The sequence below is a fragment of the Rhinichthys klamathensis genome, unplaced genomic scaffold (genome assembly GCF_029890125.1).
Source record: "Rhinichthys klamathensis goyatoka isolate OS25496 unplaced genomic scaffold, OSU_Roscu_1.1 h1tg000019l_1, whole genome shotgun sequence".
NCBI classification, from domain to species: domain Eukaryota; kingdom Metazoa; phylum Chordata; class Actinopteri; order Cypriniformes; family Leuciscidae; genus Rhinichthys; species Rhinichthys klamathensis.
In genome coordinates, this window is record NW_026606570.1 from 5,187,850 (window position 1) to 5,203,243 (window position 15,394).

The 15,394-nt window shown below is 39.1% G+C and overlaps 1 protein-coding gene across 1 annotated transcript in view; it reads left to right on the top strand.

Annotated features, from left to right (window-relative positions):
- Positions 1–15,394, top strand: part of ppil3 (peptidylprolyl isomerase (cyclophilin)-like 3) — a 242,276-nt gene that overhangs the window by 152,642 nt on the left and 74,240 nt on the right. The window lies entirely within an intron of this gene.

Genomic DNA, 15,394 nt, shown 5'->3' on the forward strand with positions numbered 1-15,394 from the left:
AAAGAAGCCAATTAGTGTGTGTGTATATATATATATATATATATATATATATATATATAGTTGTCCACAAAAAAGGTGTCAAAAGACAATGTGAAAAAAAATGTATTTACAAGGTATTATTCTATGATTGTATTTTAAGACAGATTCATGTGTCAGCTATCTTAGTTAGAAGAAATAGATGGCGTCATCTAAAACTGTTATGCTTGCGTCTGTGTTGTACTTGCAATGTGATTCATATCAATAAAGCCAGTCTTTATTTTACACTTCTTGCCTGAAGCAAATGAAATCATGAGCCAGATAAGTGTAGATCAAATGACAGTCTCCAAAATAAAGTTCTATAAATAAAGAAAACAATATTCTCTTTTGTGTGTGGAGAAAAAAATATCTGCGGATAATGACCCAACTTCAGCTTCCGAAGCCTTCTGGAGCCAAGGGAGATGGCAAATGGGACTGAATAGTCTAAAGAAAAATAAGACCAGTCTAAAGGTGGATATCATTACCAGCCTATATTCTTTCTCCATGGTAACGGGGGCAGAAAGTGATGACCTCATCTGTTTGGCAGCAGTGAAAGAGCTGATCCGGAAGCAGTGGGATATGCACTAAAGACAGAGCAACTCATTAGCCCTCAGCTCTTCTCTAAAGGCAGTGTCAAATTGAATTGTCTGGTCTGTCTGAGCTCAGCAAATGCACATTTAATTCAAGCCACCATGACACTGGCAAACCACTATTCAGGGAAGACATCAAGCCCTAAAGGTGCTTAGATTTAATGCATTTCTTTCTTCTTTCATCTTAAGGCAGCCATCAGATCAGCTAATCTAATTCCCCTCAACTCGTCAGTGCCATGGAGCCACCAAAGTCATAATTAAGCCTCTCTGTTACGTTCTCATTGTGATGAAAGTCATCTTCCTTTTTATAATTAAGCAATATAAAACAAATGTAATTATTTCACAATGAAAAAAAACTTTTAATGCTTCCCGATGCAAAGGACATTTAAAGAGATCACCAGAAAGAGTTCACCAGAAAATGGACATTCTTACCCCTTTACTGGCACTCATGTTGTTCCAAAACTGTTAAAAAGATATTTTGGAAAAAAATTACTCAGACAGAGTGTTGTTGGGTTTTTTCAGTGTTGTTTTGGATTTCATTTTTTCCACAAAAAAAACTTTTTAAATAAAACATCTCCTTTTGTGTTTCACAGAAAGTCATACTTGCTTGAAGCAACATGAGGGTGAGTAAATGATGACAGAATTTGGGTGAACTATCCCTTTTATACCATATTGAACCATATTGCAGTTCTTTAACAGGCGGTTTGGCAGGGTAGTGCGCCCCTGTTAGCCCCTGCTGGTGGCAAGACTGGCACCATCTGGCTGCAAAAAAAGCATCTTTCTCCATTGAGGGCCATTCAAAATCAGCAGTGCATTACATTCTGATGAATACAAGCAAATATACATGTTTTGACATATTTCAGGTAACAGCCTGCAGTATTAACCTTTTATTTTCATATGGATTGAAATCTGATTATGCCTATTATGATTGATTATTATGGGGTTATGTTGATTTGTATGTTATCCCATGAAACTACCATTGAGATAAATGGGAAAGCTAAAAGAAAGCTCTCTATAAGTATTAGGCCTCCTTGAACCCAACCTGCAGTGGCATTTTCTGGGCCCACTTTAAAGGTCCCCTGACATGAATTTTTCACTTTCTGTTTTTTTTTTAACAATAATATTAGTTCCCCTAGTCTGTATTTGGTCCCCTCGTGTCTAGAAATTTCAGTCGGTGTAAACCGAGTTTTGGCTATCTTTCTCTGCCTGTGAGAAAATGAGATCTCAGATGCGCTGATCTTGAATCTCCCCTATATTACGTCATATAGGGGAAAGATTACCTCCCCCTTTCTCTGCTTTGCCCGCTCAGAGAATTTGGTTCACCCATGAGAAAACGAGCTAGGAACAGGAAGTACGAACGCGCCAACGCGATTTTAGTTTTTCCTAGAGAAATAGCTTTGAGATTTGAGTTTTTCCTCGAGAGATATCATGGCTTGCAAACGAGCGAAGCATGGCAGTTGATCAGTGTTCGGATGTACAAATGAACACAAAAGTATTTTTTAGTTCCTTCATCCGAGCCTCTGAAGAAACAATGGGTTAATTTCATTTTCTCTGGAAATGCGCCGACAAGTTGCGTATGGTCCAAACATTTCACCGACGTCGACTGTTTCCTCAACTCGATGAACGTCTGAAAATAAATCGATCAAGCTACCAAGCAACAATTTCTGATGTGTAGCCTAATTGTTCAAGTTCAGACAGGCAAGTTAATCTTTCTCTCAAAATCGTTCAATACTGTTTATGCATCAAATATCAACTTCACATCGTTTCTTTTAGTAGGATGAAAATAATCTTATTTAAATTCTGAACAAATTATACAGAAAGCGATCAAAGAACAATCTTTCCAAACAGCGCGAGTTTATCTGGACAACTCGTTATGAAATCAAGGACGCACGTTACACTGCACAACGAAGCTCTTACTGTATTAGGTATTTACATCATCGTGTTTGCAGTGGTGAAAGCATTAGAGAGAGCAGAAACTGAGTTGCAATGATAAGATCTTCATTCTCGCCATCAACAGACTGTGATCTGCTTGCTCAATGCTCATCATGGCAACATTTTATGTGATGGGTGGGAATAGATCTAAATACTTTAAACAGCATATTATAGGTTTTTCAGCTAAATTTAAGTAAAATAATCATGAAACCAAACCTTTACATTCAATCTTGATCAGAAGTGTTTTCAAACAGAATAACTGCGTCTTTTTGGGACCTTAAGTCATGTCAGCCTGTGGCTCAGATGTGATGTCCATTCTCTGTTAAAGCTCAACTGTAATGTTGAAGGATAATGGAGAAGTTATTCCTGGGGACACTTCCGCTTTCTCTTTCTCTCTCTGTCAGTATGTCTATGTCTCCTCCTCATCTCTCGTCACTCTTGTCTTCTCCTTTATCTCAGCTAGACAACAAGCTAAAATTGTCTGTCACAGACAGGTTGTGCCAATGACAAAATGCCTCATCTCCAAATTGCATTTTCCAAAAGAGGAAAACACAAAGTCAGCTGTAGGTCAGATAGATTAACGGTGAGATCACGAGAGCTCTACGAAGGTAATTGAACACAGCTCACTTTCTGTTGAGACAGAAAACAGCAGTTTGATGAAATTGGATATCAAAAACAAATGGAACAGAAAATAAGATTTAAATGACAAAACAAGTAAAGGGTTTATTTCTGGCATGTCGTCTTCTCCATATGCCCATCCGCAATATATTGTGTGAAACGGAAAGAGGTTTTCCTCTCTCAAACCTAGTGCTAGAAATAGCAGTCTGCAACGGATCTAGAATTGATAGCACGTCACGTGCATTTCAATCTCCTGAACTATCTTTATCCTGCAGGAAAGTGAGCTCTATTGATTGTTGAGCGAAGAAAACAGAACAAAAGATCCCTCAGGTGAAGAGTGTTGCTAAGTGCCCAGTGGTGCAACACTACTGTTAACAACAACCTGCAAAAATCACTTTCTAAATCATCACTTGTATCTGGTTTTCCACTAAAATACCAGTATGTTTTTCCACATGTTTAAGCAAAAATCTAACAAAATCAGTGGCTATGCTTAAAAAATTTAAAATGGGGTAAGAAAATAAACTTAATTCAAGGTATATTCCATGAAGTCCAAATATCTTAAACAATTTTGCTTCTAAGCCTAAATATGTCTTGTTTTAAGGATGATAAGATACTTTTAATGGAAAACACCCCAAGAATTCTGATCACTAGAAGTCAAATCAAATGAAATCAAATAAAATCATGATGTATTTAATTTTTAATGAAACTAAAAAGATGATTCTCAAAAAACCAAAGGTGCTCTATTGGATTGAAATCTGGTGACTGTGGAGGCCATTTGAGTATAGTGAATATAATTCTATTGTGGAACATCATTACATAATTTGTGTCTCTGTGATTCTGTTCTACGTGGATACTTACGCAATGCTCGGAAATACAGAGTATCAAAGCTTTATAGGGAGGGATTCAAGCTTGTAGCTAGATGTTTTGAACATCTTAACCCCGAATTGGAAGCCATGTACTGTTTAATCTAATTTAAAACCCACTTAATTTTGTTCTGAAACTTAGAAAAGCAGCACAGAAAAAGATTTGTGTAATAGGCTATGCTTGAGTAAAAAACTCAGAAGAGAAAAAAAGATTTAATTCATCCTATGACCATAATACACGTTTTCCCCGGTTAAGTCTTTCATCTTATCGTTATTGTTCCTGGACAAGTGCATTTCAAAAGGCCTCATTCCTTTCTGTCTCTGATGGTTCTCCACAAGCTGAACGATTAATTTCTTATTTTCTTTCTCTCTTTGACAGAACTCACACTGTTCCACATGCTGTGTTCGAACATCTTTGAAGTCTCTGAATCGCTTCCCCATGTGATGTAAGTCCTTAAATAATTTCTTGATCCTGAAATAGTATCCATCAAAGAAACCAGCCATCTTAGATTCAGCTGCTAAGTTATGAATGAGTGGGATTCTTATGAAAGCATGCAGGATGAGAACAACCCACCTCATGAAGATCCATTATATGCAAATCAGCAATATTCATTTCTGCTAATCACCCTTGGGGATAGGTGGTACACAGACGCAAATATTTCTTTTCTTAGCAACATATAAAGGATTATATAGAGGTGTAAGGACTTTCCCTCACTGAATTTGTATCCTAACAATTGAGAAAAAATACACAAATGAACATTGGCTGAATAAAATTAATCAACTCTATTGATTAAGTGAAGTCGGGTGCGATTGGTTCAGCACTCTCGCTGAACTGTAGATGAGACAGGCAGAGCTTTCCAGCTGGATGAGGCAGCGGGACATCAAAGCGGACCCTATTACTCAAAAGTAACATTGTGTGTAGTCCTCAGGCTAAGCCTTTTAAGTGATGATGGGACAGGAGCTGCAGCGTGTGGTGCACATCTGAAATGAGGAAGCCAATCTCCGATCTGTGTTTGAGTTTTTTAATCCAATATTAATTCATTTTTCATTTCCATTTACACATGATTTCAGGCATATGGAAGACCATAATGGAAGACCATAATGCCATACACTTGGGACTATCTGCAGGCAACAAACAGTATAAAGTTTATAGGTGGTTGATTATGATTTCACTTTTCTAACTTTAGTTAGTGTGTAATGTTGCTGTTTGAGCATAAACAACATCTGCAAAGTTAAGACGCTCAAAGTTCAAAGCAAAGGGAGATATTCTCTTTTAACCTCTTAACCAGCGCCCCATTTTTTGAGAATTTTCTGAAAATGACATACCCAAATACAAATGTCTGTAGCTCTTAAACCCTATGGTCCACATTCATAACTCTGATCTTTTTTTAAACTAGACACTTGAAACTTTGTTACCCAAGAGTCATTATTACTCAAAGTAGCATAGGAACAGAGTAAAACAAGGTAAAATTTACATGAATGTGACTCACGATTTCTTTTAATTAACTTCACTTAGGGAAAAAATGATCAGACTTTTATGTTAAGGGCCTGAAAACACCATAAAGATAAAATTGAATGTCTGACCATGTTTAGATTCAAATTTGAGGATGATACTCCCAAAAATGTAGTTTCTGTAAGCTTTTATTCAAGAAAAGTATAGGCGTCCTTTCCAAAATGCAATTTGGAGACTCCAAATGGACACCTGGCACCCAAACACTTTACATAGGGAGTAAACACTATAGGTCTGCAACAACAATTCAGAACTGTTATGCCCTTCAAACCACACAAGAAAAAAACGATTTCAGCACAACATTTGAACATTTTACCAAAATTATCTTTATTTTGAACAATTCTAATAGCAAAAACAGTGATTTCTCACTACATGTATAGACATTGCAGAAGTGTTCATTTTCCAACTAATGTATAAAATATATAAAAAGAAAAACATAAATGTTTTAGAACATTTGTAATTACAAACGTGGTTTTTACCCAAATAAATTGCAATAAACTGATACTTATAATGAATATCCTATTACTTCCTGTTGCTCTTCGTCATTTTCTGCAAAAAAACCTTCAAATCTCTTCTGTAGTCGACGATCCATGATACAGATGCTCAGATATAAGCTTTAGAGTAAATCCGTGCATTTATGCAAGCTCCATGTGTCAAAACATCGCGTTTATGTGTCTGTTTACATTCTGGTCTGCTAACTATGTGTGTGCGTGCTGCGCGCGTGGCGAAAGCGCACATGTGAATGAAAACTTTGCGCAGTTGAATTTGACGAATGTGCTTGCATGAACTGTCTATCACTGCAATCGATTTTAGTTGGCTAATACTCCCATCAATCAAAACGTAGCTCAAAGGACATTGGATAGCATTATCCAGGCTTTTATCCAGTCGAAAGCCCAGCTGCGCGATGGACAGCGCGCTCAGCCTGTCAGGGACTCTCTTACTGTTTTGGTCTGTAACAGACCCTGTGATTGAAGGAGAGAGAAGTAGGATGTATCATTCGATCCGGAAGAGTCTAAACTGCGGGGGTGAGATGGCTTTTGAGTGTTGGAATATGGATTAGAATCGATATTTCTTTGAAAATGAACATGATGCGAACTCTATCTCGAAAACGCTCATGAAAACAAAGGAGGATATTTCATTTTTTTCCCCTATTTTTCGTTGTTTTGGATTAAAAAGTGGGATGCATTTTGAAGAGTGGACCCTTACATTGAAATGTATGCTGTTGTTTCTTGGATTCTTCCGAACTGATCTGAACCATACGAGATGAAAGATGAGTATAGCGGTTCATTTTGCTCATTTTCAAATGAGCAGTCCTTTTGCATTTTATTTAACCCTTTCCTCTCTGGTGTATTGATTGCAAAAACAAGTCTAGAACATGGTTCTTGAGTGTTTTAGCTTTCAAATGATGCATAGTTTATGATAGTCAGATGAATATTTGTTATAAAACAAAGCTTAAAAAAGGTAATAAAAGTATAGCCACGCCCTCGACGGCCCGCTCGCGGGCCGATGCGGGTTAAGAAGTTAAAGAGATTACTTTTTAAGGACTACAACAAACGGCTGGTAGGGACTACACAAGCTTCCTCCCGGGTTAAGTGACATCACTAACCCTAAATTTTACATAAACCCACCCCCGGTTTGAACATAAAAGGCAAAAAGTTTTTGAAATTTTCAGTGCATATGTGTGTGAGGTAAAAGGACACAAGCTCTTGTAGCTCCGCCCCCTGTGCTGAGAGCAGCAGCTCATTCGCATTTAAAGGGACAGATACAAAAACGGAGCGTTTTTGCTCACACTCAAAAAGTGACAATTTTAACATGCTATATAAAAATATCTGTGGGGTATTTTGAGCTAAAACTTCACATACACACTCTGGGGTCATGAGAGATTTATTTTACATCTTTTGAAAAGGGCATTATACCACCCCTTTAAAATTTATATTAAAGATAGGGAAGGCAATTTCGGAGATGCTCCCAATCGCAAGCTAGTTTTGAAAGCATGAGATCCCACCCTCCCTTCAGAGAGTCTCCAAAACCACGCTTCCTTCAAAAAACATGAACTTGCACAAAGTGTCACATGAGACAGCGTTAAATTACCTCATGTCTCAAAGCACATAACATTATAATAATAATGAACGTAAACAACTAACAGAGATCTGACTTGTACAGCATGACTGCTGTCAGTGATGATAGTGTTGATATAGATAGAGACGGCAACCTGTGATGCATTTATGCATTTAAATCCAAGTCTGAGGTCCGAGTCAGCTTTGAATAGAACGTCACGGGTTGCCGTCTCTAAATTATGGTTCCAACATGGCGTGAACGCAGCATGAGCTTGTTGTTTTGGTTCAGGAGGAACTGTAATAGGCATGTGCTGTTTGTTTGTGGCACTCTGTGACTTTGTGTCTCAACTCTGGATAGCCTAATGGAACGCGCTGATGACGTGTGATGTCTGCGTGAGCAGGGTGCGCAGAGGTATGGAAATACATATGTTGACTTGACAGGCAGGTAGGACACCATATCATTGCATTCAGACCGAACGTAATGATTGAATGAATTTTTTGGTCCAGAGACTACCACAGATGATATATGTAATGTTTTTTACTATTTAGACCACTTATATCAGGGATAGGCAACGTCGATCCTGGAGTGCCGCTGTCCTGCAGAGTTTAGCTCCAACCCTAATCAAACACACCTGAGCAAGCTAATCAATGTCTTCAGGATTACTAATGCTAAAGGCAGGCGAGTTTATATCAAGGGTTGGAGCTAAACTCTGCAGGACAGCGGCACTCCAGAATCGACGTTGCCTATCCCTGACTTATATTATTAATTGCTATCAGGATGTGAAGAGAGTTTCAACCAGAATAACAAAAAGTGATCTATCCTTAAAAAATGTGTCTATCCTATGTTTAACATAGTATATTTAAACATTTTTGACATTCATTTAAAAACAAAATTCTCTGCATTTCTCCTCTTCTCTTGCTTGCTTCCTGTCGAATAAACCTCGCATTGTAAATTATGAATATTGTTGGCTCTTTGAAAAATTTATTTTGCTTTGGATAAAAACCTCTGCTAATTGCATACATGTAAATGTAAAAATAATAACTATTAACTATTATAAACTATTAAAATAAGTAATAATAACAAAATAATAATCCAAAATATCCAATAAAAAAAGTGAACAAAAGTCCAATAATAAAGATCAATAATAAAGGTCAATTTCACGCTGTCACATGCACTCTTGACTGTGTCCCACTTGCTCACTCAGTCTAGTGCCCTGTCTAAATACCCACAATTGCGGTTTTTGCACTTGACCACTTGTCTACTACATGCCGTGTTTTCTGTATTTGGCCCAAGTGTTCAAGTAGGCATGAAGACAAGTGTGTATAGAACTTTTCCCGATTCATCATCGCATCATTGGGACAGTTATTGTGTTGCAAAAAATGCAAGTGTTTACAGAGCTTTTTTTTTCAGTAGCCTAGTTTGCATTTTAAAATAAACTTCTAAATGTCTGGTCAGTAGTCACTATGTAGAAGACGATTTTAAAATAGTGGTGCTTCTTATTAAGTGATAAAAAGCATTTGCAAATATTGTACAAAATACACATCCCCTACTCATCTTTGCACCAATAAAATGTGCAACACTTACTACCAAATTGTATGTATTATCTAATTAATTTAACTTTTAATTTTTTCTCGACATCTCACGATTTCGGGGCTCGTGAGTTCCCGAACATAATCCATGATGGGATACGCTTAGCCTCGAATGTAGTGTGGGTTTTATTGTGCATTAAGGGCACTGCATTTGGGCATTTTTAAGACATACAGTCTTGCGCACATACTTCCCGTCGAGTGCACAAGCTCTCAAGTGGCCAAGATAGCAAGTCTGGGTATTTGGACAGGGCATCAGTCACTTACCCATTCCACATCCCCTAATTAGCCTACTAATTGAGCACCCTTGATGTTAATCTAATCAGCCCTCCGGACTCTCTCTATATAAACCTTACCTGTTCAGTTCATCATTGTCTGGCTTCAGTAAAGGATTATAGACATGTTTCTCCTGTGGTAACACCTGTGCCATCTTTGCGATCCTTGGTATATCCAGATGGTTTTCCTGTATGTGGATTATTCTTTCCTGGACTCTTACCTGTGTGATCTCGTTTTCCCTGCAAGTAGAGTTCGTTTAGTGTATTTTCGGTTAAGAGCTTGTAAGTCCGTCTAATTCGATCCAATGGCGGCATCGATTAGAGGTGAAGGTATCACGCAGTGTTCCGTCTTTTCCATGGCAAAGGGATTTTTAATTAAATGTAATACATTTTATCTTATGTATTAACTCGTTTCATCTGACTCCATAAAATGAAAGTGTTTTTCAATGATATCTGTGCATCATTAAATATACGTTAATGTTTGACTATTCCTTTTAACTCCAATGGAAATGAAGTCAAAGTCTGTTAGAATAATCAAATATAACAATTTATTATGTCAGGTAAAAGTATTATGCCAATTTCATAATCAGTTCAAAGATCATCAATACAAAACATCAAATACTCTGGAATACAGAGAATAGATGCAAACCCAACATATTAAGAAATACATGAGCTGAAAGTCTATCCGACCAACAACCTCATGGGCTCTCTGAAATACAGAAAGAGCCACGACTCCTTGCTGCATTCCATTAAATAGCCAGAACTTCTTTTCAATGGTAATTTGCATTCAGGTTACACCTTATTTTGGGGGTAGGGGAGAAAGGCCATTTGTCCACCTTTCTTTGTGTGCCAGTTTCTCTAAACTTCTAAAAAACCTTATTACCTTTTGTTTTACTTATTTGGAATGAGACATCTGAACCAGCCACCCTGAGACCTTTAAAATGATACTAAACACAATAATCATTCACATTAAACCATACATATATTCTTATGTGAGTTTCAGATGATCTGCATGAAGGGGGAAGGAGTGGGGGATGAGGGGAAGAAATGTAGATTAGGATGATTCAGAGGTGAGACCTCTAGTCTCGGATGGGGCCTTCACAAGAGTGAGCCCAAATGCTACTATGCAGTGGGTTCTCAACTTTTTTGTCTTCTCAAGAAGTGGTCGTTTTACTTTGTTTGAAGAATAAACTTGTGCACCCGAGTCCACAACTTTCTCTATGTGGTCTATTGTTACACATGCTTCATCCACCTGTAAAACTATAATATGAAATGCTGGAGATGTATAAATTTTCATGCAAAATGTTTAGTATCAGAATACACAGATACTTTAAATAGAGAAAGATGAGTTTGAATCAAATCATCAAATGATCTAGTTACAGAAGAGCTAATGAGGCCATGTTAGTCAACCACACAATGACCATCTGAAACCTTATCTGCTAGTGTCACTGCGGTACTGTTTACCACCTTTTTTTTATCTCATTTTGTTTTATTTTTGTACTGTCAATTATTTTCTTATCCAATTTTTTTTATTTTTTATCTCTTGCCTCTGAGGAAAAAGCTCCTGGCTAGGAGGATTCCCAGAATTCTGCGTTGTCAAATAGGTTTCTGGATCTTCCTTGGTGCCTCAGACAGTATATCTTCACGATAGCTCAGCCCCCCCAGAAGACCGAACCGGAGAGGGAATCAAGAGGGTAAAAATAGCACAGAGCAGATGCTCTGTTTTCTGAAAAGCCATTATCAGTCAGGAAAGAGGTGTTGCTCTGGGCTGCTGCAGAGGTATGCACAGCAACACTTTAGCACCCTCACACATCCCAGGTGAGGTGAGAAAGAGACAGCAAGGCAAGAGAAACAGCCAAGCAAAAGAATAGTGGATACTGCTTGTATGAAACATCTGCTAAATAATGCATTGACTTGGTCATGTTTTCAGATTATCAGTGCTTCTAAAGATAACCTTCAGCTCATTGCTTTGTTTTAGTCCCTCCTGTACCTCTAAAAATGTGAGATTATCTCATGTCTCTTGATACTGTAGCCAGGGCAGTAAGCAGGTGTTGTCTCTCAGAAAAAGTGCTAAAATTCTTCAATGTAAAATATTTTTCACAATAGAGTGCTGCAGGGATGATGTATTTTTGTAGGCTAAAACATGGAAACGAGATAGCATTTAAGAACTTGTGGTCCAATGTCCTGAAGTCCATTTTTATTTTAATTGTTTAAAATTTTTGGTTAATTGCCTGAAACATGCTCAAGATATTTACATGTTTTATTCCACAACATAATACATCAGTAAAAACCCCTTGTGATTTTTTAAAGCTTTTACTTGTCTTGAAAAAGTTGGCTAACAAGTGGCTAAATGGGACTATACAGAGGTTAAATGGTCACCACGCAGAACAGATAATCTACTCACTATTCTTTCCAGCCTCATTGTATTTATAATCGCACTCTTCTAACTCAAACATTTTTTTTTTAAATGTATGAGTTGTTAGAAGCTTAATTGTGATGATGTGACTGATAGTTTAGTGGTGGCCTGCGTTCAGAGATGGGTATGAATACATAAAAATACCCCATCTGCTGCTGGAAATAATCTGCGTCTAGCACTCCTAAGTACGATGGAGACCCCACTAAATGTAAAAGTTTTTTAATGCAATGCTCTTTGTTCTTACCCCAGCAACCCCAGATTTACTCCACAGATTCCTCAAATATTTTTTAGTTCAATTCACATTTATTTGTATAGCGCTTTTCACAATATATATTGTTTGTGTAAGCAGATTTACAGAAAATGCATGTCTATATTACAATTTAGAGAGATCTGTTATCAGAGGTGACTGTGTCCAAGTTATGTATTTCAGAAATGTACATATACAGATCACACAGTTAGCTAAAATTAGTAAACTTTGCTCTGGAGTGGGCCACAGCAGTTTGGAATAGAGAAAGAGCGTTCACCTCTACCTATCAACAATTTGAAGAGCATTTGCAGGAGGTTTTTGAGCACCCCAGAGGGGGTAGGGACCCAGGGGAGAGCCTGCTAAATTTGCATCAAAACAAATGTACCGCTGCTGAATATGTGCTGCAGTTTAACACTCTGGCAGCCCAGGGTACCTGGGTAGAGGACACTTTGAAGATCCTCTTTCGCTTGGGGTTATCTCATGAGCTGCAAGCAGAATCAGCCTGCCATGCTGAGGGTCTCTCACTAGACCAGTACATTAACCTGGTGATCCTCATAGACAACCTGCTTAAAGCACGCCGACCAGTACGGAATTTCCTGTGCCTTCCTGTTCAGCCACAGAGGCTGCTAGTGAGCCCATGCACCCATTTATCGCCTGAGGAATGAGAACGACGTTGTCGACAGAACTTGTGGGGGTAAAACCAAACTTAACTTGAATCCAGCCACCACACAAGCCTTTTCTGATCTCAAGACACACTTCACCTCAGCTCCTATCTTGAATCATCCCGATCCTACTCTGCCCTTCACCGTGGAAGTAAATGCCTCTAACACATTTATCATGCCAATGCTCTCACAGAGACACGGTAGTCCTGCTAAATTACACCCCTGTGCTTTCTTCTCTAACAAACTCTCTGCAGCAGAACTCAATGATGATGTCAGCAATCGCGAATTGTTAGTGTGGCGAGGGGGGCGTGGTTCTTTAAGGTCTGCAGCGGAAGAGAGAGTCAGGAGACGAGCGATGAGAAAGTAGATCAAGTGCAAAATGACAAACCCCTGTGTCTTGTTGCAGTAATTGGCATGGAGTAGGGCTTGCATAGACTAGTCGAGTAGTGGAGAGATCGACTACTTCAACCACTAGTCGGCACTGTCGGAAACAATCGATTAATCGAGAGTGCATTAACCATAAATTAATTCAAAATGGCGAACGTCTCCAACAGACACCACACATCAGATGTGTGGAAATATTTCATCAAGGATGACAAAAATATCGTAATTTGCCAACTCTGTAAGGGGCTGTTCACACATCGCGTCTAAAAACGCAAGGAAAGCGCAGCTGTGCCGCTGCTGTCTCCTTCTTTCCACAAGTGCTTGCGCTCCCATGGCGTCTGTCATTGCTATGCAATCATGAACTGCCTCTAACATGATGACGAAGAAGTATCAGCAAAGGATTCACTGATTTCTAGCCCTTGCATTAGCTTTACTACTAGATATATTTATGGAGATGAGAAATAAAAACCCGCCCTGTACAGCAATGATCAGCTGTTCGGCCGAGCTTTCGATGATGTTACGGAAAGGCCGAAGGTGATCGGTTGGTCTTTGTCACACACCGCATGCGCGAGCACGCTTGCCACGCGCCTACATTTGAAACAACAAACTTGAGCATGCAAAATAGGCAATATATATACGGCCCCTAAAAGCGGACATTGCGTCTGAAATGAAAGGCAAGAATGGCTATTTGGCTATTTGGCTTTACTCTGTTACATGAAAATTAAAATATGTAATGTCATAATTATAATGTTTTGAGAGTTTGCTTATGTAATTGTTGCATTAGGCTATGAATTAATAAATATTTATAAGAACTATTTCATGTCTTTTCATTTACAGTAGGCCTAGAATGAACCACGAGTAGTCGAGTAACTCGAGTATTGTTTTGATAAGAAATCGACAAGCAGAAATCAGTAGTCGTTCAACCCCTAGCATGGAGAGACCAGGGAAACAGTGGGGTGATCAGAGAGAGACAGACCGAGGACTCGTGCCTGTGCGTGTGCGCTGAATGCTCTGAAGAGCTGCATAATTGATTGTATTTGGAATGAGTTTATTGAAGCGCCGTGACTTTTGTTTTGACCATTTGAAAGTGAATAAAGCATGAGCCCCAGTAAACCCGACCCTGTCCTCTTCCTTCCTTCTCCTGAATCATGTTACAGTTAGCCATGAAGGCGGGCTTTGAAGAGTGGTGCCACTGGTTAGAGCAGTGATCTCAAACTCAGTTCCTGTAGGCCCACAGCCCTGCAGAGTTTAGATCTAACCAACTCCAACTCACACCTGCTTGGAAGTTTCTAGTAATCCTGAAGACCTTGATTAGCTAGATCAGGTGTGTTCAATTAGAGTTGGAGCAAAACTGTGCAGAGCTGTAGCCCTCCAGGAACCGAGTTTGAGACCACTGGTTTAGAGGGAGCGAGACACCCATTCCAGGTGGTGACTGGAATTTGGAATGCTTGCAATCGGCCAAAAGACTAAACCTGAGACAGCCAAGGTGGGCACCGTTCTTTACAATAATTAATTTGTCCATCACCTTCAGACCAGGCACTAAGAACGGTAAAGCTGATGCAATTTCCCGCATTCACGATACTTCTGATCTCACCTCCAATCCTCATTCTCAAGAGCAGATTCTTCCACCCCCTGTAGTTTTGACCCCTGTGAGATAGCACATTTTGGAGGAGATTAAACAGGCCCCCCTTTACAATCCTTCCCCAACTATTTGTCCTCCTGGCAAGGTTTATGTGGCTCCCGCTCTTCGACCTCGTGTGCTACAATGGGTACACACCTCGCTCACTTGATTTTTCCACCCTCTAAGGGGTTAACTACCACTCTCACAGTGGTTGATTATTTCTCCAAGGCTTAAAGGTTGATTTCATTGCCCAAACTCTCCTCTGGCTTGGAAACTGCTGAGCTCCTATTTAATAACGTGTTTCGATTCTATGGGTTCCCTGAAGATATGGTGTCTGATAGGGGTACTCAATTCACCTCACAAGTTTGGTCTGCCTTCTTCAAAATGTTGAATGTGAATGTAAGTCTCAATTCTGACTATCACCCCCAGTCTAATGGTCAGACGGAACGCTTGAACAAGGAACTGATAAGATTTCTACGCACCTACTGTTCGGAGAACCAGCCCGAGGGGACCCGGTATTTCCCGTGGGCCGAATACGCTCAGAACTCTTTGATAAAGCCCGCTACTTGCCTGACACCATTCAAGTTTGTACTGGGGTTTCAGCCCCCACTGATTGC